This window comes from Elaeis guineensis, chromosome 1 (assembly GCF_000442705.2).
Source record: "Elaeis guineensis isolate ETL-2024a chromosome 1, EG11, whole genome shotgun sequence".
Lineage (NCBI taxonomy): Eukaryota > Viridiplantae > Streptophyta > Magnoliopsida > Arecales > Arecaceae > Elaeis > Elaeis guineensis.
The window spans coordinates 89,585,456-89,609,448 of NC_025993.2; the positions used below are offsets into that span (position 1 = coordinate 89,585,456).

General features: G+C 39.7%; 2 pseudogenes; both read left to right on the plus strand.

The window, feature by feature from the left end:
* Positions 1 to 23,139, plus strand: part of LOC105038147 (uncharacterized) — a 151,352-nt pseudogene extending 128,213 nt beyond the window's left edge.
* LOC140854747 (zinc finger BED domain-containing protein RICESLEEPER 2-like) lies at positions 15,208 to 17,167 on the plus strand (annotated as a pseudogene).
* Positions 23,140 to 23,993: the final 854 nt, after the last annotated feature.

Here is a 23,993-nt window from a genome sequence, read left to right on the forward strand (position 1 = left end):
TCAGTAAAAGATGACTTGATCATTTTTCTAAGAAGACAAAACTCATAGGTTGGAAGTGATTTACAATCACTAACTTTGAGAATTTTCTCTTGAGTTAACTTGTTTATTCTATTCTTATTAACATGACCTAACTCACAGTGCCAAAGATAGATATCAGTGACATCATCAATTCTAAGATGTTTGTCGGATGTGTATATTACACTAACAGGTTATGATAATATATAAATTTTATTGTTCAGCTATCCATTCATCATACTAATACCATTCATAATGATATTAAAAATATTTCTTTTTATTAAAATCTCATAACTATGCATGGTCAAAATGCCTACAGAAATAATATTCAACAAAAATAAAGGATAAAAATGACATTCACTAAGAACAATTATATTGAACTTGAATATAAACTTAATAATCTCTAACATTAGAACTGGAACTGATCTTCCATCTCCAACATTAAGGAATCTTTCATCTTCTTCAAATCTCCTACTGACCTGCAGACCTACAACGAATTATCCTGGGGATTTGAAGAAGTGGGTCTACAGAGTGGGTTCATCTACAGAGTGGGGCTCCTGGGGGGCTGAGGCGGAAGAACTACCGGAACCGCTAGAGACGGAGGTGCCGGAAGACATTTCGAATGACTTCAAACGAAGACCCTAAAGATCCCAGAGAAATCAGATGGGACAAAGGACGAGAGGTTGCGGGAGACCAAATCAGAGAAATACAACAGAAAAAAATGGAGGAGAAAAGGCCCCTAAATGGCAAGGAGAAAAATGAAGGTTCTGGGACTAACCTAGATCGCTCTGAAGGATGCAAGGGGGCGAGGATAGGGATGACTCGAAAGATGCCTAGGGCCAAAGAAGATGCCAAAGAGGGTCAGGGCTCTCGAAGAAAAGGTGGATACCGATAGAACTTCCAGATGGAAAGGCGGGTTTAAATAGACCCTGGGATCCGGCGCTATAATGATCGCGAATCCCCCAGGCCGACCCGTGCTCAACACGTGTCCCACTCGCCTTGACAGGCGGCTGACAGCTGATGGAGCCATCACTGCGTCGTACTTGGGCCAACGTACCAGTGGAAATTTCGAAGGGTCCCTTCGAATCGCCTTGATTCGAAAAGACTCCAGCACGCGCGCATTTAATGCCAAAATATCTGGGGGCGATCGTGCACAGGATTCAAGGGGATAACTTCGGCTGCAAAAATTTTTATGTACTTCCTTCATTCGAAATTCGAACTCGAAAGTAGGGGGACTGGTGTTGGGTATAAAATACCCCCCAGCCGAAGTTCGTGACGGGAGTGACCCTTCGGGGATCCGACTGACTTTCGACCTCTGGCAACGTCTCTTCAAACCTCCCAGGCGGCCGAGCCTCCGCCACACTCCCAAGCTTTATCGACGGGCAGGACCCCGCCAGCATCGATCGGATTCTTCGCAACGTCCGGACTCCTACGGGAGCCGGACCTCGCCCCCGACTCTAATTGCGGGTAGACTTCGTCCGGACTCCTACGGGAGCCGGACCTCGCCCCTGACTCCAATTGCAGGCAGACTTTGTCCGGACTCCTACGGGAGCCGGACCTCACCCACAACTTCACCTGCAGACCCCGCTCGGGCTCCTACGGGAGCCGGACTCCGCCCACGACTCTAGCTGCAGGTAAACTTCGTCCGGACTCCTACGGGAGCCGAACTTCGCCTCTGACTTTAATTGCAGGCGGACTTCGTCTGGACTCCTATGGGAGCCAGACCTCACCCCCAACTCCAATTGCAGGCAGACTTTGTCCGGACTCCTACGGGAGCCGGACCTCGCCCACAACTTCACCTGCAGACCCCGCCCGGGCTCCTACGGGAGCCGGACTCTGCCCATGACTCCAGCTGCAGGTAAACTTCGTCTGGACTCCTACGGGAGCCAGACTTCGTCTCTGACTTCAATTGCAGGCAGACTTCGTGTGGACTCCTACGGGAGCCGGACCTCGCCCCCGACTCCAATTGCAGGCAGACTTTGTCCGGACTCCTACGGGAGCCGGACCTCGCCCACAACTTCACCTGCAGACCCCGCCCGGGCTCCTACGGGAGCCGGACTCTGCCCATGACTCCAGCTGCAGGTAAACTTCGTCTGGACTCCTACGGGAGCCAGACTTCGTCTCTGACTTCAATTGCAGGCAGACTTCGTGTGGACTCCTACGGGAGCCGGACCTCGCCCCCGACTCCAATTGCAGGCAGACTTTGTCCGGACTCCGATGGGAGCCGGACCTCGCCCACGACTTCACCTGCAGACTCCGCCCGGGCTCCTACAGGAGCCGGACTCCGCCCATGACTCCAGTTGATGGTAGACTTTGTCCGGACTCCTAAGGGAGTCGGACTTCACCCCTGACTGTGATTGCAGGTAGATTTCGCCTAGACCCCTACGGGAACCAGACCTCGTCTCCGACTCCGGCTATGGGAAGACTTCACTCGGACTCCTACGGGAGCCAGATTTTGCCTAGACTCCTACGGGAGCCAGACCTCATCTCCGACTCCGGCTACGGGAAGACTCCGCCTGGACTCCTACGGGAGCCGGACTTCATCCCCGACCTTGACTGATGGTAAACTTCATCCGGACTCCTACGGGAGCCAGACTTCGCCCCTAACTCTAATTGCAGGTAGACTTCGCCCAGGCTCCTACGGGAGCCAGACCTCGTCTCCGACTCTGGCTACGAGAAGACTCCACCCAGACTCCTACGGGAGCCGGACTTCATCCCCGACCTCGACTGATGGTAAACTTTGTCCGGACTCCTAAGGGAGCCGGACTTCACCCCTGACTGTGATTGCAGGTAGATTTCGCCTAGACCCCTACGGGAGCCAGACCTCGTCTCCGACTCCGGCTACGGGAAGACTCCGCCCGGACTCCTAGGGGAGTCGGACTTCGCCCCTGACTCTAATTGCAGGTAGACTTCGCCCGAGCTCCTACGGAAGCCAGACTTCGTTTTCAACCCCAGCTGCGGGAAGACTCCGTTCGGACTCCTGTGGGAGCCGGACTTCATCCCCGACTTCAATTGAAGGAAGACTCCATCCGGACTCCTGCGAGAGTCAGACTCCAAGCTCCTCTCAGACGGATGGCTAGCCGCCTCTCTCCGCCAGACACCCCAGCCGAACTCCGACCGATAGGCCTGGACCCCCTAGCAGGCCGCAGCAACAGCCACGACTCTGCTCCACCTCCTATGACGGATTCCACGCGGCTCCATTACTCCCTGACTGGCCATAATAATGGCCACGATCCTGCTCCACTTCCTGTGACGGATACCGTGCGATTCTTCCATCCTCTGGCAAGTCGCGACAACGGACGTCGCTCCGCTCCCTGTGACAGACTCCACGTGGCACACCCCGGTGATAGCCACGGGTCCACTCCACTACTCTCCGCAACAAACTCCTCCTGACCCTGGGCGGCCCACTGCCAGACGGTTACAGACATCGCTATCAGTTTGTTACCCCCTCCGCCTATAAAAGGGGGATCCCAGATACGTTATTCTCTAAGCTCTATTTTCTATCCCAAAACTCTGCTAAAATTTTCGTTTAAGCACTCCATTCTTGTTGAGGCAGAGAACTGACTTGAGCATCGGAGGATCTTGCCGGAGTAACCCCACCTCCGGTTTAGACTTCTTTTGCAGGTCCCGACGGCGACCGCGACTCCCTCGACTCCAGCTTCTCCAACGCAAGCAAATTTTTGCACCAACAAGTATCTTTCAGATTTTATATATAATATATTATATCATAGATCTTAGAGTAGATTAATTTGATGATTAAATTATAGGCATATTAAATTAATTTGATTAATCTAATTATCTTCTACTATAATTTATTCAAAAAAATTTCAAAATACATGCATGAAATTGTCTAAAATCACCATCAGAAGTATTAGAAACTCTTTCTAATCTCCATCCCATTTTTGGCCAAAAGATTTTTTCGAGTCATCTGGGGATGAGAATACAGAGGATGCGATCTTCTCTTATTAGGAGTAATCGATTCCTTATAGACTGACTCACAACTTTCATATATACTCCATCATATCCAGAACATCCCATACATGTCTTAATACCATGTTTGGATATGAACTAAAATATAGGTTCATGTACATAAGATTTCATGATAATCTCAGGTTTAAGGATCACTTGCACAACTCCTACTTAGAGAACCATCTTTTGACATGCAAGTAAGGCTTCCATAAAATATTCTCTATCGATGAGTCAATTTAGTGGACTCATTTCCAAATGAGCACCCATATCCTTGTATTAGTGTCCCACACAAATAGCTAGTGAGATCAGCCACCCTCTCCATCGAGCATACATAGGATGTGCCAGTCTTTCCAAAATATTGATCTCCAACTCAATACTCCTACGATCATGAGTGATTAAGATTAGGATTTTAAAATTTTAGGTCTCACAGACATGACCCATTTATATCTCCTAAAATCATTGTCCTAATCTTTGGGGTTCATTATAATCTTAAACATAGTAAAACACAACTAAAATGATGAATCAATGCCTCATATATAAATAATATCATCACATGAATTGAAAGATTACAAAGAAAAGTCCCACCGCATCACTCATGCGACTGGTTTGTAGTACACTCTTCTTTCAATCTTCCACTTGCACTAAAACCAATCGCCTTTATATTTCAATATTATACAATCAAGATAGCGATCAAATAGCTATTGTGGTATGGCCTTAGTGAATGGGTCTGCTATATTATTCTCGTTTTAGGATAATATTTTATCCCTCTATATTTTTTTGAATGAGATGGAAGCGTCAGTGGATGTGCTTGGGTGTCAAATGAGACCTATGTTCCTTTCTTAAGCAATGACCTCAGTATTATCACAATAAACTGACCCTCATCATTTTATCTTAGGAACCAATATTTAATTTTGTTATGAATATATTCATTCAGACTGCTTCCTTAGCAGCTTCACTAGCAGTGATGTACTCTACCTCAGTGGCTTAGTCAACTACAGTCTGTCATTTGAAATTATTCCTACTTATTGCTCCACCATTTAGGATAAACACGTATCCTGATATTGACTTGCTATCATCTAGATCAGGTTGAAAATTAAAATCTGTATATCCCTCTAGTTTCAACTCTGATCCTCCGCCATATATGAGAAAAATATCTTTAGTCCTTCTTAGGTACTTCAGAATATTTTTCATAACTTTTCAATGATCCTCTCCTGAATCAACCTAAAATCTACTAGCTACGCTTAAAGCATAAGCTATATCATGTCTGGTATATAGCATGGTATACATAATTGATCCCAGAGCTGAAGCATAAGGAATTTCGTTCATCCTCTTCTTCTCCTCTTGTGTCTTAGAATATTTTCTTAAAGAGACGTATACCATGACTTACAGGCAGGTAACTTCTCTTACTTGCCTCCATGTTAAATCTCTTTAATATGAGATCTTTGTACTGAGACTGAGACAAGCCTAGCATTCTCTTAGATCTATCTCTATAGATCTTTATACCCAGTATATAGGATGCTTCACCCAAGTCTTTCATGAAAAACTTATTCGATAATCAAGTCTTGATCAATTGCATCATTGAGATATCATTCCTAATGAGCAGTATGTCATTGACATATAGAATTAAGAAGACAATAATAATCCTACTTGTCTTCTTATACACATATGGTTCATCTTCATTTTTGATAAAGTCAAACTCTTTGACTGCTATATTAAATCAGATGTTCTAACTCCTCGAAGCTTTTTTTAATCCATAGATAAATTTTTTTTGCTTGCATACTTGATTTGTCCTCCCACTTAAGATAAATCCCTCTAGCTGAGTCATATAAACTTCTTCCTCAAGACTACCATTGAGAAAAGCTGTTTTGACATCTATCTGTCAAATCTCATAGTCGTAGTATGTCGCTATAGCAAGCAAAATTTGAATAGACTTGAGCATAGCCATCGGTGAGAAGGTTTCATCATAGTCAATTTCTTACCTTTGTCTGAAATCCTTCGCTACCAACCTAACTTTGTAAGTTTCCACTTGATCATCTGCTTTGATCTTTTTGAAAATCTACTTGCATCCTATTAGGGTCACACTCTTAGGCGCATCAATCAAGGTCCATACTTGGTTAGTGTACATAGAGTCCATCTCGGATTTCATGGCTTCCAGCCATCTGTCTGAGTTTCTATTCATGACAACTTCTGAATAGGTCAGTGGATCATCATCCTAAATGATGTTGATCGAATTGTCACTCTCAATGATAAAATCATATCTCAGAGGTGCTTGGCATACTCTGTCTGACCTTTGAAGAGAAGATGGTATAATGGATGTACCTCATCTTTGGGTACTTATGGTTGAGGATCTTCTTGTAGTTCAACCACAGATATTTCTGGATTGGTTTGTAGATTCTAAACTTTTGTAAGTTCAATATTCCTCCCACTGCCTCCTTCTTGGATGAATTTATTTTTTAATAAAGTGACGTGCCTACTAACAAATACCTTTTGTTCAATAGAGTGGTAGAAGTAGTATCCATTAGTTTCCTTAGGATACCCTACAAACCTACATCTGTTTGATCTAGCACTAAGCTATTTTGACATCTATCTGTCAAATCTCATAGTCGTAGTATGTCACTATAGCAAGCAAAATTTGAATAGACTTGAGCATAGCCACCGGTGAGAAGGTTTCATCATAGTCAATTTCTTACCTTTGTCTGAAATCCTTCACTACCAACCTAATTTTGTAAGTTTCCACTTGACCATCTGCTTCGATCTTTTGAAAATCTACTTGCACCCTATTAGGGTCACACCCTCAGGTGCATCAATCAAGGTCCATACTTGGTTAGTGTACATAGAGTCCATCTCGAATTTCATGGCTTCCAGCCATCTGTCTGAGTCTCTATTCATGACAACTTCTAAATAGGTCAGTGGATCATCATCCTGAATGATGTTGATCGAATTATCACTCTCAATGATAAAATCATATCTTAGAGGTGCTTGACATACTCTGTCTGACCTTCGAAGAGGAGATGTATATAATGGATGTACCTCATCTTTGGGTACTTCTGGTTGAAGATCTTCTTGTGGTTCAACTACAGATATTTCTGGATTGGTTTGTAGATTCTGAACTTTTGTAAGTTCAATATTCCTCCCACTGCCTCCTTCTTAGATGAATTCATTTTTTAATAAAGTGACGTGCCTACTAACAAATACCTTTTGTTCAGTAGAGTGGTAGAAGTAGTATCCATTAGTTTCCTTAGGATATCCTACAAACCTACATCTGTTTGATCTAGTACTAAGCTTATGTCCAAAAATATTTCTAACATAAGCAGGACAGCCCCAAATCTTAAGATGTTTAAGATTCGGCTTACTTCCCTTCCATATCTCATATGGTGTACAAGTAACAGACTTTGAAGGCATCTTGTTCAATATGTATGTGGTAATTTTTAGGGCATATCCTCAGAAAAATATTAGGAGATCAGTGAAGACATTATGGATCGCATCATATCCATCAAAATGTGATTCCTCCTTTCTGTACATCATTCAACTACGGTGTATAAGGAGGGATCCACTCAGAGAGAATATCTTTACTGTTAAGATGATCAAAAAATTTACTGGATAAGTATTCTCTTCCTCGATCAGATCGAAAAATCTTGATACCTTTTTCAGTTTGTTTCTCGACCATACTTTGATACTCCTTAAACTTATCAAAGGTTTTGGATTTATGTTTTATAAGATACATATATCTGAATCTTGATAAATCATCCATAAAAGTGATGAAATAGGAGTATCCTTCTTTAGCTTGAATTGTCATCGGCTCCCATACATCTGAATGTACTAGGGCTAACAGCTCTTTTACCCTCTCTTCATGTCCAGAGAATGGAGTCTTAGTCATTTTACTCATGAGACAAGATTCATAAATTTCTAATGATTGAAAATCATATAGGTCAAAGTATTCACCTTTGTATAACTTGTTTATCCTAGTCTCACTAATATAACCAAGATGGTAGTGCTAGAGATATGTAATATTCACATCTTCTCTCTTTCTTTTCATATTTCTTTCAATATAAAAAATATTTTCATTGAGTGCAAGAACTAAAAGATTGTTATCAATGTAACCATTGCCATAAAATTCATTAGAAAAGAAAATGGAGCATCCATTTCTCATTAGCCTTATTTCATAACCTTATTTTAATAACAAAGATATAGAAATAATATTTCTAATAACCTTTGGAATGTAATAACAATCTTTTAATTCTAAAATTTTATCTGAATGTAAATTGAGCATACAAGTACCCACAGCTTCTACGTTAATGGACTCTCCATTTGCGCCATAAAGCTCAAGGTCACTTTTTTTCAGATCTTTGATATTCTGTAATCATAGCAATGAATTGTAAATATGCAATCTACAGACAGTATCTAATATCCAAGTATCAAAGTTTGAGCCACTCAATAAAAAATATGTCTGTATCATGTACACACCTTTTGGTGCTACACTCGCACCCTGCTTCAAGCTTGCAAGATAATTCTTGTCAATATTCTTCCAATATCTTAACTTACCACAATAAGTAATATCCGTGAGGACATCCATTACCTTCTTATCACTAACCAAATCAGAATCAAAAATATCCATAACATCAAAATTCTTCTCCGGTACGAACCTAATTTGCAAGTTCCTCAACCAATCTACATAGTTCAAACCGATCAATATTTTTTATTTATGATTTTATGCAATGAAAATAAAGAAGCGATAATGCAAAATTAAATCTACATAAATAAAGAACAATAGTATAAGTAGACCACTCATATTTGACATGTATAACTAGATGAAATCTTTTAACTAGTTATGTCTCCCACTATTTTATCAGATACCATAGCCCTCTCCTATGATAAACGAAAAATTCTAATCTGATTTCTTAATAAAATTGAGATCCTAATCTCTCAATGAAGCCTTATGGATATCACAACAAATCTCAATAAGTTCAAAAGTAGGAAAACCTATCCAATTGCATCTTATGCAATTCTCAACATAATTCTTACCTCTAAAAATACTTATAGTCTTATGGATATCACAATAAACTATAATGTTTTTTAATTAAGTCAAATCTTTCATTTTTATACTATTATATCTGAAAAATATTATTCTTGTGGATATCACAACAAAGCAACGTATCCAAAATATATTATAAAGCATCTAATATGCACCAAGACAACCCCACATCAATCTCCATAGCAAGCCTTGTGGATATCACAATAAACCTATTATGATTTTTGATAAGATATTGACTTAGCATGAAGGAAGGCATATGTAGTATTCAAAATACTGAACAATCTTTGTTCAAGATTTGAACTAATCCAATTGGTCAGAAAAATATTAAGATTGGTGGGGGTTCCCCCGTTGCTTTCCTTGAACATCAATAAATTGACTAGGTCAGTGAACGAAACTAATTAAAGAACCACCGCACTTGAAACACTCCTTAGACACCAATTGATTAATCGATTTAAAAAATTGGTTAGCTACTAATTCATAACACTATGAGTTAATATAATTTTTATGAGGACTTTAATGATCTCATGTATATCCTAATTCAACCAATCATAACGATGCATTATTATAGTTGTGTCATAATAATCATGACAACTAATCATTAAATCAATGCATCTAATCATGATCATGATCTCATACAACTAAAAATATCTCTAAGATATATTAATATGATCAAAATCATAACTCAAGCATCTAAATATATCTCTAAGATATATTAGGATTTGGATGTTCAATTGGGTTCAACCATTGACCCGACTTGAACCAAAACAAAAATCTAAGCTTCATCACAATCAAGACAATATTTTAACTTTGGATTGTATAAATCAAGATTGGCTCTGATACCGCTATTAGATTTTGGTGGCACTGCAGAAGGGCTAAGTTTTTAAAATTGTCATTCAAAATACTTGACGCATCGAAACCCAAATGCCCAGAATCTTTGATTATAACAATCAGAGCATAATTAAATTAAACTTGGATAAAAAGAATACTTATAATGCTTATTCTAATTTTGATAGAGCTTCCACTAGGTGCTCAAGTGTTCGCCCTCCAACGATGATCCATACGAAAGTTGAGCCAAGAACAGTGCTTCTCCTTCACCTAACTTCAAGAGTTCTAGCCCCTAGAACTCGACTAGCCACCAGTCGATCAGACTCTTCTTCAGATCTGAGTTTGAATCTCTCAGAACCATCCACTGGATCTGATCACCTTCTTTTGGACCTCTTAAACCCTTAGATCTATTAGGAATAGGCTTGTCTTAAAAGAACAAGCCTTTATCTTAAACTCTAAAGTTGTAAGAGAGGGAGAGAGGGAGTGGATAAGGGATGTAAGAATTGAATTATCAATTTATCTGCCGCCCCCTATTTATAGAACCAGAGGGGACGCCAACAGAGAAGACACGAATTATCTGAAAAGCTATATCAGGTCCTTGTATCACTTATCTGAGAGTCTTCAAATAGAAGGACTCATCAGGGTGTGATACGTCGAATCCTTCCCTCTCATGCATGCGCACCCAGAAAGAGTTGTTCCTTGCATCCATTTTCATTTCAGAATAATGTGAAAACTTGCCACGTATTCTCTGATTCAAAAAGGAAGCAAATCTGCAAGGGACACCTGCTTTTGAAATGAAATTCTAATGACAAAAGGACTCTCAATGCAAAGAGTCGCGTGAGTCTTTCTTCTATCACGCACGTACACGCCCAGTAAAGGGCATCAAAAGCAATGCTCCATTACTTGATAAATTTCTATACTTATCTCATGGAATCAGCATTTAAATTTGATCCTTATCAAAAAAAATATCAGATAATAATGTTGCCTAAGACTCCTTAAAATAGAAGGAGTCTTGCATCTCTTCACGCGACCAGAGAACACCTCGCACGCGCGCCTCACTTCCAGAAGATTTCCCACACCAATCCAAAAGGATTTTTCATACTTTAAATAGCATACCAGGTGGTTAAGGTTCTGATCTTATTGTCATGTGAGTCAGAGACCCAAAGTAGAAGGACTCTTGGTCCTTCTGCATGCCAAAATGGAGAGCATGTGCGCTCCTCTCAAATTTGCACCAAGAGTCCTCATCCGAGAGGACTCTTGTTTTTTTTTGGTGTTAACTTGAAACAAGGCCCCCTTTTTGGGCTGCCTTTAGGTGACATGACCTAACCTAATTGCTCATCAAATTGGGTTAGCAAATTAGCAAGGATTAAGATCAAATTTGATCTCTTTAGGAGCTTGGATTTCCACGCGTGCTAGCATACTTATCGGGAACCCTGATTGGATCCAAAATTCTAATCAACCTTATCAAAAAGATCTTTGATCAATTTTTTTATGTGTGTGACCCATTGAGTTCCACATCTAGCTACTAGTAGGTCCGGATGCAAGTTGACCTAATTTGATTAGACTCTTTCTAATCGATTAAGGTCTAAAATGAGCTAACCCGAGTTTCGCAATTAGAATCTTTTTTAATTGACGATCAAATTAAACTCTTCAATTCGATCAAACCTATAAATCAAGATTGACGTCTAGCAACGTATCATGACTATCCAGAAGATGTGAAATTTGATGAAAATATCAAATATACCTTTCAGTGGTAAGTTGCCATGCAATTCAATCCTTCGATCATCCCTACATCCTGAATATGTTCATGAGTATGGAATTATGTCAAACTCAAATGCATATTCATATTGATTTTCTATCAATCAGTGATGACTCTAATGATAAAGCATTAGAAACTCTTTCTAATCTTCATCCCACTTTTGGTCAAAAGAGTTTTTCGAGTCATTTAGGGATGAGAATACACAAGATGCGATCTCCTCTTACTAAGAGTGATCGATTCTTTATAGACTGACTCACAACCTTCATACACACTACCATATTTAGAGCATCCCATACATATCTTAATGCCATGCTTGGATATGAACCAAAATATAAGTTCATGTGCATAAGATTCCATGGTGATCTCAGGTCTAAGGATCATTTGCATAACTCTCATTTAGAGAACCATCTTTGGACATGCAAGTAAGGCTTCCCTAAGATGTTCTCTGTCAACAAGTCAATTCAGTTGACTCATTTTCAAATGAGCACCCACATCCTTGTATTAGTGTCCCACACAAATGGCCAGTGAGATCAGTCATCCTCTCTGTTGAACATGCATAGAATGTGCCAGTCTTTTCGAAAAATTGTGCTCTGACTCAATGCTCTTACTACTAAGAATGTTTAAGATTAAGATTTTAAGATTTTAGATCTCACAGATATGACTCATCCATGTCTCCTAAATTATTATTCTAATCTTTAGCGTTCATCATAATCTTAAACATAATAAGATACAACTAAAATGATGAATCAATGCCTCATATATAAATAATATCATCACATGAGTTGAAAGATTACAAAGAAAAGTTTCACCGCATTACTCATGCGACTGGCTTATAGGGCACTCTTCTTTCACCTTCCAACCCTTTTTTTTCAACCAAAAAAAAAAAAAAAAAAAAACCTGTCTCTTTGTGATCCTAATAGAGCCCTCTCATGCTTTCATTATGAGAGTTTCAAATTAAAAAGAAAAAAAATTTCTACGTACATCCATACATGCAATTTTTTTATAAAATTTCATGTCTAAAAAGGAAATTGGACTCTAAAAAAAAAAATCACACCTAAATATATCATTCCTTATTTCTTTTGAAAACTTAAAGAAAAATAAACTTTTGCTACTTATTTATTCTCCTCCAAACATGAAAAATTTATGGTTTCCACAAGTTTAATATTTTAATAGTTTAGCATGTATAATAATGTATGGTCATGATACAGAAGCTGATTTGTATATCATATGATGCTCAAATAAGTAAATATAGGCTTGAATTGTTCAATAAAAAAACTATTTCTTTTGCGGACAACACATGCCTAAAAATGGAAAAATAATTTATTTGTAATTTTTTCTCCACAATTACAATAAATTTGAAATAAATTAATTAGATTTTTCATAGGGCTCTTTGCAAAGAAAAGAAAATTGTTCAAAACGAAAAGTTCAAACAAGGAAAAAAAATTCTCCACGAGCCTAAAAATTTCCAAATCAATTGTATTTCCGGTGGTGCTTTTCGAAAAGGAACAAATTAGATCTTTCATGAAGCTCTTAAAAAAAAAAAAAGAAAGAAAACATTATTTCCTTGAGAAGGAACATTCTACATACACAAAAAGATCACTCAAAAAAATTCTCCTGATTTCTTTTGGTAAAACCTTTAGTAGGAACCTTCCAAAAAAAGAATAAATTCAGTCCAAAAGAAATGTTGAAAAAGGAAAAAAAAAATCACATGCATAAAAATTCCTAAACTTACAGGAAATCATGTAAAAAATCGAAATCATTGCACCAAAAAAAGTCAGAAAAATTTGCTATTCTTTATACGGTTTACTTTCCGAGTTGGACGGACACTAGGGCTCTCACCCATCTATAGTTTCTGAAAATTAAGACACTTACAGACAAGACTCCAGATTGGCTTGGTCTCTCCGATTTCAGGCGGAACTCTGTTTCCTTCACGTAACAGGATCCAATCAAAATCGAGTTTATAAAACGCGTTCAATGCCCACCCTCTGCCATTAGACCTGACGCCTGGCCGGAGAAGAGAAGAACCATGTCCACCTCCACCGAGCGCAACTGGGCGAATCTCCCCTTGGGTCTCCCAAATTATTCACTCAGTCAAAATTGAAAAAATTAACTTGTTTTGTATTGTGAACAACTTAGTTGCTTTTAGACTTTAAAAAAAAAAATGAAGAGTCCTATTCTTAGCATGCAAGCTCATAATTTTTTTTTAATTATTATTAGAATTTTGAGGATGTTTGGTTGGCAGGAGCGGGGGTCTGGTAAGACTGGAAGTGGGCTCGGACCGGCCCGAGGCGCATCGGGTCGGGCTGACTTCGGATCAGACTTCGAACTCGGTCCGAAATCATCCAGATCGTGCTCGGGCCAATAAAACAGGGCCCATTTTATTTTCGTGCCGGGCTCGGGCGGACCTTTGGTTCGACCCAAGCCCAGCCCGGGCTTGAAACTGAGTCCGATTAAAAGCCCAATTTCCAACCCGAAATGGAGCCCGACTACCCGAAATGAAAATGGGACGTGGCAAATGGAATTGGAGCCCGAGTGCTCACCTAAAAGAGCCCTGAGTCCATCGCCTCTTCAGCTCTTCCTCTTCTCTTCTCGGTCTTCATCTCCTAACTTTTCCGATCTGCAGTTTCACCGTCGAAGTCGATCTTCCGTTTGTGTTCCGTCCTTGGTCTGTATTCCGTCCATCGACCGCCATCACCATCTTCCCCCATCGTCGTGTCTGATCTTCCATCTTTCTCATTTGCCATCGCCAACACAGTGACACCGATCCTCCATCTTCCCTCATCATCATCAACCATCACTGATGCCGTCTTCCTGTTTTCGGACATCACCATTCGTCGTTTTGGGTAAGGATCCTCTAAATCCCCTTCCTCCGAATCTCAAGTCTTAGTATTCCTTAATTCCTATTTTCTTTTCCTCTCAAGACTAGGGTTTTGAAGTTGTATTGCCAGAGAGCAGAGGCTAGGCTCATCGTGCTGCCGTGCTGGACAGCTGGGCTTCAACACCTTGCTAGAGCCAAGGTTAGATCTCCATTCTTTTAACTCATTGATCCCATTAAACCCTTAAACCCATCACCTCTTTGACTCTTCCTCTTCTTTTCTGTCTTCTGACTTTCTCAATTTCCCCATCGAAGTCTCGAAGTCGAAGAGGCTGAAGAGCCCTAGCCCTTGGCCCTCCTTGATCCGTGTTCCATCCACCGACCGCCATCACCGTCTCCTAGGTTCACCATGCTGGGCAGCTGGGCTTCAACACCTTACTGGAGCCAAGGTTAGACCTCCATCCATCATGTCTCTCCTGTTTTGGTCTTCTTCGTTGTGATATTGATCATTTTAGGCTTTTAGCTAATCGCCTATTTTACAGTTTTAGCATACTAGTCGTATGCAGAGCACTATGCCAGCATGATTGTTTGCACCTGTGACCACGAAACCACCAGCAAACTATGTTTGGCATTGTTTCTGGGATAAAGTTGCTTGACGTTTGGCATATGTCAAATTTTTTATATTTTATCATATTCATTTTTAAACAATTAAGATATTGATCATTGTATTCCTTCAAAAAATTTTAATTTTTTTAATAATTTATGTTCTTATTTTCACAGATTATTTTATTTATGTCTCATTCTAAAATGGATAAAAATGAGACTGTTCAAAATATAAGGGATGGAGATGATAAAGATGAAAATACTGTTGAAGCTATTGAAAGTAACAAAGGTTCTAAAAAAAGATATTGGGTATGAAATCATTTTATTGAGGAAAAAGAATCTGATGGACCAATAGCTATATGCAAATATTATAAAAAGATATTAAGTAGCAACACTAAAGGAGGAACAAAACATCTAAAATGACATCTTGAAAATGTTTGCAAGAAATATCAAAAGAATCTGATAAATCAAATGTTTACAGTAGCAAGTTCAATAGATCCAGTGAAGTCTTTTAAATTCAATCAAGAAAATAGTAAAAAATTATTTGTAAAATTTATTATATGTGCCGAACTTCTATTTCGTACTGTTGAGCATCCTATTTTTTCTGATTTTATGAGATCTGTTCAACCATTGTTTAATGTTATTGGTCGTAAGACAATAAGAAGTGATTGTATGGCTTTGTACCAAGTAGAAAGAAAAAAATTGCTGGATGCATTTAAGAAATTAAATTTTTAGATTAGTTTTATTATTGATATTTGGATATCAAATCAAAAATCGGTTATCTTTTTCTCACGGCACATTATATTGATTCTGAATTTTTTCTGCATAAGAAGATAATTAGTTTCAAGAAACTAGCATACCCTCATATAAGTTTTGCAATTAAAGATGCTATTGAAAAGTGCCTTGCTGAATGGGAACTGAATTCTAAAATATGTGCCTTTACTTTAGATAATTGTTCCACAAATGATGCTATAATTAGAAGGATTCAAGATCACTTTTGTCATGGAATATTATTTGATGGGAAGTATAGTCATATTAGATCTTATGCACACATGTTAAACATTATGGTTCGAGATGGAATGAAAATAATTCACAAAGCCATTGAATGCATAAGGGAGCTCATTAGATAGTGTCTGCATCCCCATCTCGAATGCAAGGATTTAATAAAATTGCACAATATATGAGACTTCCTATTAAAAAAGAGTTCACTTTGGATATTGCTACAAGATGGAATTCTACTTATAAAATGTTGACTCATACAATTACTTATAAAGATGTTTTTAATAGATATGCAAGCGAACATTCATGTATATGCCCCACCAATGATGAATGGAAATAAGCTGATGTAATTCTTAAATTCTTAGAAGGTTTTCTAGATGCCACTAAAGTATTTTCTAATTACAAATATCCCACATCTAATTTCTATGTAAAAGAAGTTTGAAAAATTAGGGCCTTATTGATGCATGGGAGTGTTGATACTAATGATACACTGAAGCAATTGATAAATGAGATGTAAAAGAAGTTCAACAAATATTGGTCTCAGTGCAATATTTTATTGGTCATTGCTTCTATTTTAGTTCCTAGATCAAAGTTGATATTTATAGAGTTTTGTTATCAAATGGCATTTGATGTGGAAGAGAGCAAAAAGAAGATTGATGAGATTCGTGTTTATCTTTATAAATTTTATAATGAGTATGCAGATGCAACAAGAGTGCAGCCTTCTGTAAGTTCAAATGAGCTAACAGCTGATTTCGATGGACAAAGTCATATAACTTCAGTTTCTTCTTTTAACTTGAGCAAAATAAAATTTGATATGGATTTTATTCAGTCTAGAAATCAAAGTTCTTTGAAAAGGCTAAAGAGATCAGAGCTAGATAGTTATTTAGATGATGATGTACTTTCTAATATGAGTGACAAGCAGTTTGATATCTTAGCATGATGGAAAAGTAATGCAATAGTCTATACTATATTATCGAGAATGGCTAGAGATATTCTTGCTATTTCAGTCTCTACTGTTTCATTAGAATCGACATTCAGCACTGGTGGTAAAGTTGTAGACCAATATCAGAGTTCATTGAGCCCATCTACAGTCGAGATTTTAATTTGTACTCAAGATTGGCTTCGTAAAGAATATGATGAAGGTATATAAATAATTTAAATTTATGTTATATTTTTTATTTACTCATAGTATTTATATTTTGAAGATTTATGATTGATATGTGTATTAATAGTTACAAGTAGCTCAATTTTTTTAAAGTTGAATGCGGATGATGGCATCCCAGAGCGAGCCGAGTAGTAAAGTTGGGATGTGGATGTAATAATATGTAATCATCTATATAGTATTTCTTTAATCTATGTAAAATTATAAATTTTTTTATTTAACAATTTCATCATAAGTAACTATATATATTTTTTTAAATTTTTGGAGTTGCAGTTTGCACTATGTACACGCTGTTCGAAGTCATATCATAGAAAGTGTTTGCCAAGGTCTTTAGTAAATTCTTCTCCAATTTTCAATTGTTCTATAGCTGTGAAGCATTTAATAAGTAAAACTCTTATGTTCTTCTGTTGGTCATATTCTTGTTGCATTAATCAAAAAATTTTCTTTTGAAGGCTTAGAGAAAAAAGATATCGTACTATGGGCTTGGGATGATCTTCATGTTCTTATTTCTAGCTTTATTTGTTTCTTTCATGCTTATGCATTGAAAATGTTATTGTTGTTTGCAGATATTTTGTGACAAATCTTATTTTTGGAGATTTGTGTATGGGGTCATCACTTAAGATCTTTTTATGGAAAAAAACTATATGTGCTGTATTTGAAATTAGTATTATTACTACTGTTGAAGTTTGGAACAGGATCACTATTAATGAGAGATTTATACTGATTTTAAGAATCTATTAGTTACTTCTCTAACAATATTTTGATAATTCTTTTGGTAGATTTTGGGAGTATTTTGAGTTTGTTCTTAAAGAATACCGTGTCAGAGATCATTTATTTAGTTATCTGTGATCTTCAGAGCACCCAAATTTGGGAGTCGCTATTGAGATCAAGTTATGTTGCACTATGTCAAAATCTCTTAAATTGCTCTTAGAAGTAGATTATCTCCGGATAAATCGTGATTTTCATTTAGTTCAATGAAATGGAGCAAATTTTTACCAAGTCCGAAAGAGGTGGCTGCTGTAGTCTTGCGCAGGGATGTTGCTCTATTGGATGGTGCATGCATGCTCCTTCCAAAACCACCTCATGTTTTGTTAGGCAAACATCATAAGTAAACTTGATCCATTTTGAAACTTTTCATTTCTAGCGTTATCAAATTCTTTATCATCTACTAGTTGGTGGTAAATTGTGGTTAGCATGCATTACAGGATGATTAATCAGTATGGTCAGATCACCACTTCCTGTGTCGAACGTGTATATAACCAACACTGGTAGTTTCTTGTCTAATATGCTTTGTGCTATTGGGAAAAACATGGTTCAAGTTTGTTCTTATAAGATTTGTTAGGGGATACCCACCGACCGACCGACTGACGGCCGGAAGGACCGACCGACTGACGGCCCGACCGACCGACTGACGGCCGGAAGGACCGACCGACTGGCAGCCCGACTGACTTCTGCCCCAACCGACCGATTGACGGTCGGGGCGACCGACTGACGCCACTGCCGGCCATTCAACGGTCCATCGCCGACTGGGGATATGTCGGGCGTATCCATCCCGACCGACTGAACCCAGAGGTCTGATGGCCGACTCACGTGAAACTCGCCGACCGACAGAGGAACCCGACGCCACTCTGCTGGCCACCGACCTAGGGTCGGCCGACTCCTCCGATCGCCGTACAGCCGCCAGACCTTGTCAGCTCTGACAGCGACATGCGGCACGGCTACCTAGGAGATTGTCCCGCCGAGGGCATTGTCAACCCTGGTGATTGGACAGCCACACGGCGACATGACATTTTCATGGTGACCCTGACAGTCCACAGTGAGTTGACAGTTCCTCACTTGTCCGCGCCATTAATGACGGCGCCATACCGTGCTCCACTATATAAACCGGGGAAGGCAACAGTGCAAGGGATCGATCCGCTCCGTCTCTCCCAAAAACGCAGGCTCGCTCCTCTCTCTCTCTCTCTCTCGATAAGAGCTCTCTGTCTACATTTCACTGTTGCCCAGTCATCTCTCTGACTTGACCGTCGGAGGGTCCCCGCCGGAGCCGCCTCCGGTCAGAGTGGACTTCTCGTTTTTGCAGGTGCTCGCTCCTCGGCGATCGGGCGACGAGGCGATTGGCCGCAACAGATTGGCGCGCCAGGTAGGGGACAGCATGACAAAGACAAGAGCTCAACGATCGAGGATCACAGGGTCGGCGAGGCGCTCTTCCCGTCGGAAAGAGGCCTCCCCGCCCCCACCGACGGCGGAGCCTAGCTCTCCGCGCCCTGCAGTGACCACGGAGGCCCAGATTGCGGCCATCGTACGGCAGATGACCGTACTGACCGACGCAGTCAAAAGCCTCTAGCAGCAACCGGCGGCCCGACCTATGCCTTCCAGGAGCAGCCGCCGACGACCGCGCCGATCCCTGTCGCCTCCATGCGAGTGCCCCCAACAGCGCTCCCGCGGAGAAGAGGAGGGACGACCATGGCGCGACGACCGACGGTCCCAGCGGCCCTCTCCTTCCCCGTTAGAACGGGCAAGGAAGGACAAACGGCCGCGCACGCCATCGGCCTCCCTCTCAGAGTCTTCCGGAGACTCCACTCCTGGGGTCTCCCAGCATCGACGAGGCGATTGGCCGCAACAAGATTCAAGTATCTTCCTTGCTACCTGAAGTTTGCATTAGAGTTTTTGTTAGATAAGGACGTGGGCTGGGCCTGATTCGAGCTTGGATGCGGGCCGGCCCGATTGGGTTCAGGCCAGATTCGGGCTTGGGCTCGGACCGGGTTCGGACCAAATATTTTTTAAAAAATTTGGGCCTAAACCCGGCCCGAAGCTCGACAAAAAAATTTGGACCGGACTCGGGTAGGAGTGTGGCCCGGTCCGCTTCCAGACCTAGGGTCTAAAATTGGAATCGGAATGGGTGACTCCCATTTCAACTATTTGGTTGGAAGGAGTCCCATTCCTACTTCGATTCCAGGGTGGAATGAGAATGGCTCAATCTATATAGAACTCAATCCCTACTCTTCTATATGGATTCAAATTTTCATTCTAATTCCGATTCTGATTCCGATTCCGATCATGAACCAAATACTTCGAAGGATTTGATCATTCCGATTCCGATTTCAAGCTATTTTGATTCTCATTCCCATTCCGATTTTGGTTACGAACAAAACACCCCCTTTATGTATATTTGCATTCTTTTCTATTTAAAGGGAAGAAGAGAAGATGTGCAAAACAATAAGACAACCATCATCTTTAAATAGAAAACAATAATAGTATTCTTTAATCCATGCAACTTTCTTTTTTTGTTGTTTTTGCTCCCTTACCTCCACCAAGGATTGCCATCAAAAATTAAACAAGCGGCATCAAAGCTAGGTTTCAAACAAGATGAATAAGCCTGATTCCACGTAAGCCATATGGCAGAAGGTCAAAAAGAAAAGGACATTAGATGATAGAAGAGAGTAATACTACAAGTATTTATAATCAGATTATTCCATCTTTCAATAGGAAAACTATCAATTTTGGTCTATGGATATGAAACTTTACTTATTTTATAAGATTTATGGGATCTGATAGAAAATAGTTTTATTGAGTATTATCTTCAAAATTGAAGGATGGCTGCAACACAAAAGATGGAGACGAAAGAAAATCAAATTAATAGGGATGCGAAGGCTTTCTACGTACTTCGGTAGGTGATGCATTAAATCATGTTCCCTGAAATAATGGCTACATGGACCTCAAACAAAGCATAGGATATATTAAAAGAAAGAGTTCAAAGGATGAGACAATGTAAAACTTCAAACTCTTTGCCATGAATTTGAAATTGATGATGAAAAATTATGTTACATTCCGAAGCAAGCATATAATAGACACTGCATGCCTGCAAGATGGAACAACGAGGCTTTCTGAATAGCAAATCTAGTTATTTTTCAATAATTCTAAATTAAGACAATCTTCAAAAATTAAAATTTTCTAAATGCTCTAGACAATTTCACTACAAAAAAATAATATTTAATGATAAAATTTTCAACGGTGACAGAAAAATTGCCGCAAAAATTTCCCGATATCGCCACAAAAAGTTTTTGCGGCGATTTTATTTTTTCACCGTAAAATATCGTCGCAAAATACTTTCCGCAATTTTTTGTTTTTTGGCGCCAACTTTTTCCCGCGAAAAAATTCGCCGCAAAAAATATATCGGTTTAAGCGGCAATGTTTTGGCTGTCACAATAAATGTTTCATAACCTCTATCGGTGAATTTTTGTAGAAAATATAACTTTTTTTCCGGCGACTGGATTTTCGCCGCAAAATCTCTGTTCTACACTTTTTTCGGTGACTATATTTTCGCCGCAAAATCTCCGCTGCACATTTGCTGGCGATTCTTTTCGTCGGTAAAAATTGGCCCCATTTTTTTTGTTTCACCACGAATCAAACGGCACACTTGAGGTTTTTTCCCCCTCCCGCCTTTCTGTTTTCCTTCTCCCCTGAACCAATTGATCCATGCCCTAGACCGATCCCTTCCAAAGCCTCTATCGCACCGTCGACCTCCTTCCTCCACCGTCGGGCTAGCCTCGCCTCACAAGGTCCTCCGCACGAAGCTTATCAGCGACAAGGTCGGCCGGTGATACGTACCCCCACGGAATCAAGAACGATGACCCCCTCGTCCTCGCCTGTAAAGAGGAGTATGCTTCTTCTACGCCTCCCTTCCTCTCTCTCTCTCACTCTCTTCTCTCTTCTCTGCATCATTCATTTTTATTTCTCTCCTCATGCTTGAATAAGGTTTGCCCGCCATATGTTTGATTTTATGCCTATATGAGAACTGCCATTGGCTCCACACTTGGAGCTCAGAACCTATTTTCCTCGGCCATAAAGCTCTAAGCTCATCCATGGTACAGCCATCTGCAATCCTTAAGAGAAGCAACACACTTTTACACATGGTGAACCCCACAGAAAAGACCAAATTGTTAATAGGAAAGCTAATATCTTACCCAAAACTAGTGGAAACCACATCCAAGCTTGTTCTAAGTTGTAGAAATCCTTATGCCTGATTGTAATTGCGGGACCATGGATGCTAACACTTTCTCCCCACCAGTTTCTTGATAACCCAAACTAGCATCAACCTTATTCACTTTAAATACGGATGGGAAATTATCTAGCACTATTAATTGTTTTGGATTTAGGTCCAATTGATCCAAAAATAGATCATCTGATTTATGTGACACCGTGAGCTTCAATTATAACCAAAAACCAACTGACACAACGTACATAATGGAAAGACATCTAAACTAAAAGCCTTCAAACTTCAAAAAGTTTACTTGCAATGCCAGAAAGGGAATAACATGGAATTAATGGCTCAGTGAAGTGAAATTTCATGTCCTGCAGGTTGACTGGATGTACATCATAGCTTTTGGAGCTGTTGCAGTTGGCCTTGTGATTTATTCTGGGTACCTACCTCCCATTAAGTATTTCACCTCTATCAAATCTTCATGCAAGACAGACATTAACCATTCTATGCCTCTTTCAATGTAGAGGGACCAAACAAGCTGAGAGCATGGCCCAAGTTACTGAGGCCGAGGACAAGGATGAAGAGTCTGTGGTGAACAACTTGGTTCAAGGATCTACTACTGCATCCAGGGACCAGCGACCTGGAGTCAATAAGCAACAGTGCTTGGCTTCTGCTTAAGTAGGCTCTCTTTGTAGTGAAGAAGGCTGCCAACAAAGCTTGGACCGCATGAGAAGAAAACAACGGTCGAGTCCTCTGTCGTAGGGAAGGATCCTTACTAACTATTCATCTAAGAACTGGTTAGCATTTTCAAGGAAATTGGTTGTGACACTCGTATGATTTAAGAGCTGACCCACTTCTTCTGTACTCCATTATTGTCTTCTGGCTGGCCACCATGCTGATAACTATGACTTAATGTTTGATACATGCTGTGTCTTGTACAATTGATCTGGCTTTTAATATACTTCTTTCTACTTCTACATAGTTATTTCCTATATAGTTATTTCTGATTCATGGATTCAAGATCTGAGGTTTAACCATTCAATGTCTATGCACTTAAAAATTATTACCACAACAAATGATGCCTGTTAGATTTTGTTAAATCATGTCTTACCATTTACCTTTTAATTTTGCTATCACTTTTGAGATGTCCAAATTTCTCTGAACATTTCATATGTGAACGCATAACAGGGTTTCGGATCCCACTCGTTCATCCATGTTGCTGCAATAATTTCCTCTGGCATAACAAGACGCATGTTATTTTTTCTCATTCAATGTGTTTACTCTGTCCTATATGTTTCATATCCTACATTTGTACCATTGATACAAGTCCAAGATAATAGATATTTTATTTCTCAACCATTAGTTTGAGTTTTCTTTGATTTTTCTTATTTTTATTTTGCACTCTCAAAAAGAGGGTGTGTGAAAACAACTATCTTAGACCTACTTTTTCTTCACAGCATCAGTTTGCAGTGATATGTATTACTGAATTTGATGATCTTTTCAAGTAATAAAATAAAACAATAAATTGAGAAGGGACCAGCTAATCAACAAATTTCTTTTCTTCACCTCGATGAAAATATGGCTGTTTGATGTGATGCACTACCATTGTACTACAAGAAAAAACATGGCAAAACAGAAATAATCATGCACAAATTAGAAGCCTAAGCTGGAATGGTATTAGCTCCCAAAAATTGAAACATAGGCTGTAAAATCTGTCCTTTAGTATGCTCTGCAATTGGGGCCATCCTTAAAAATATTTTATAAGCAAGACATCTAGGTAGCAGCTAATGTATGTGCACTCACACGACCATTGGCAACCATGACACAAAGTTC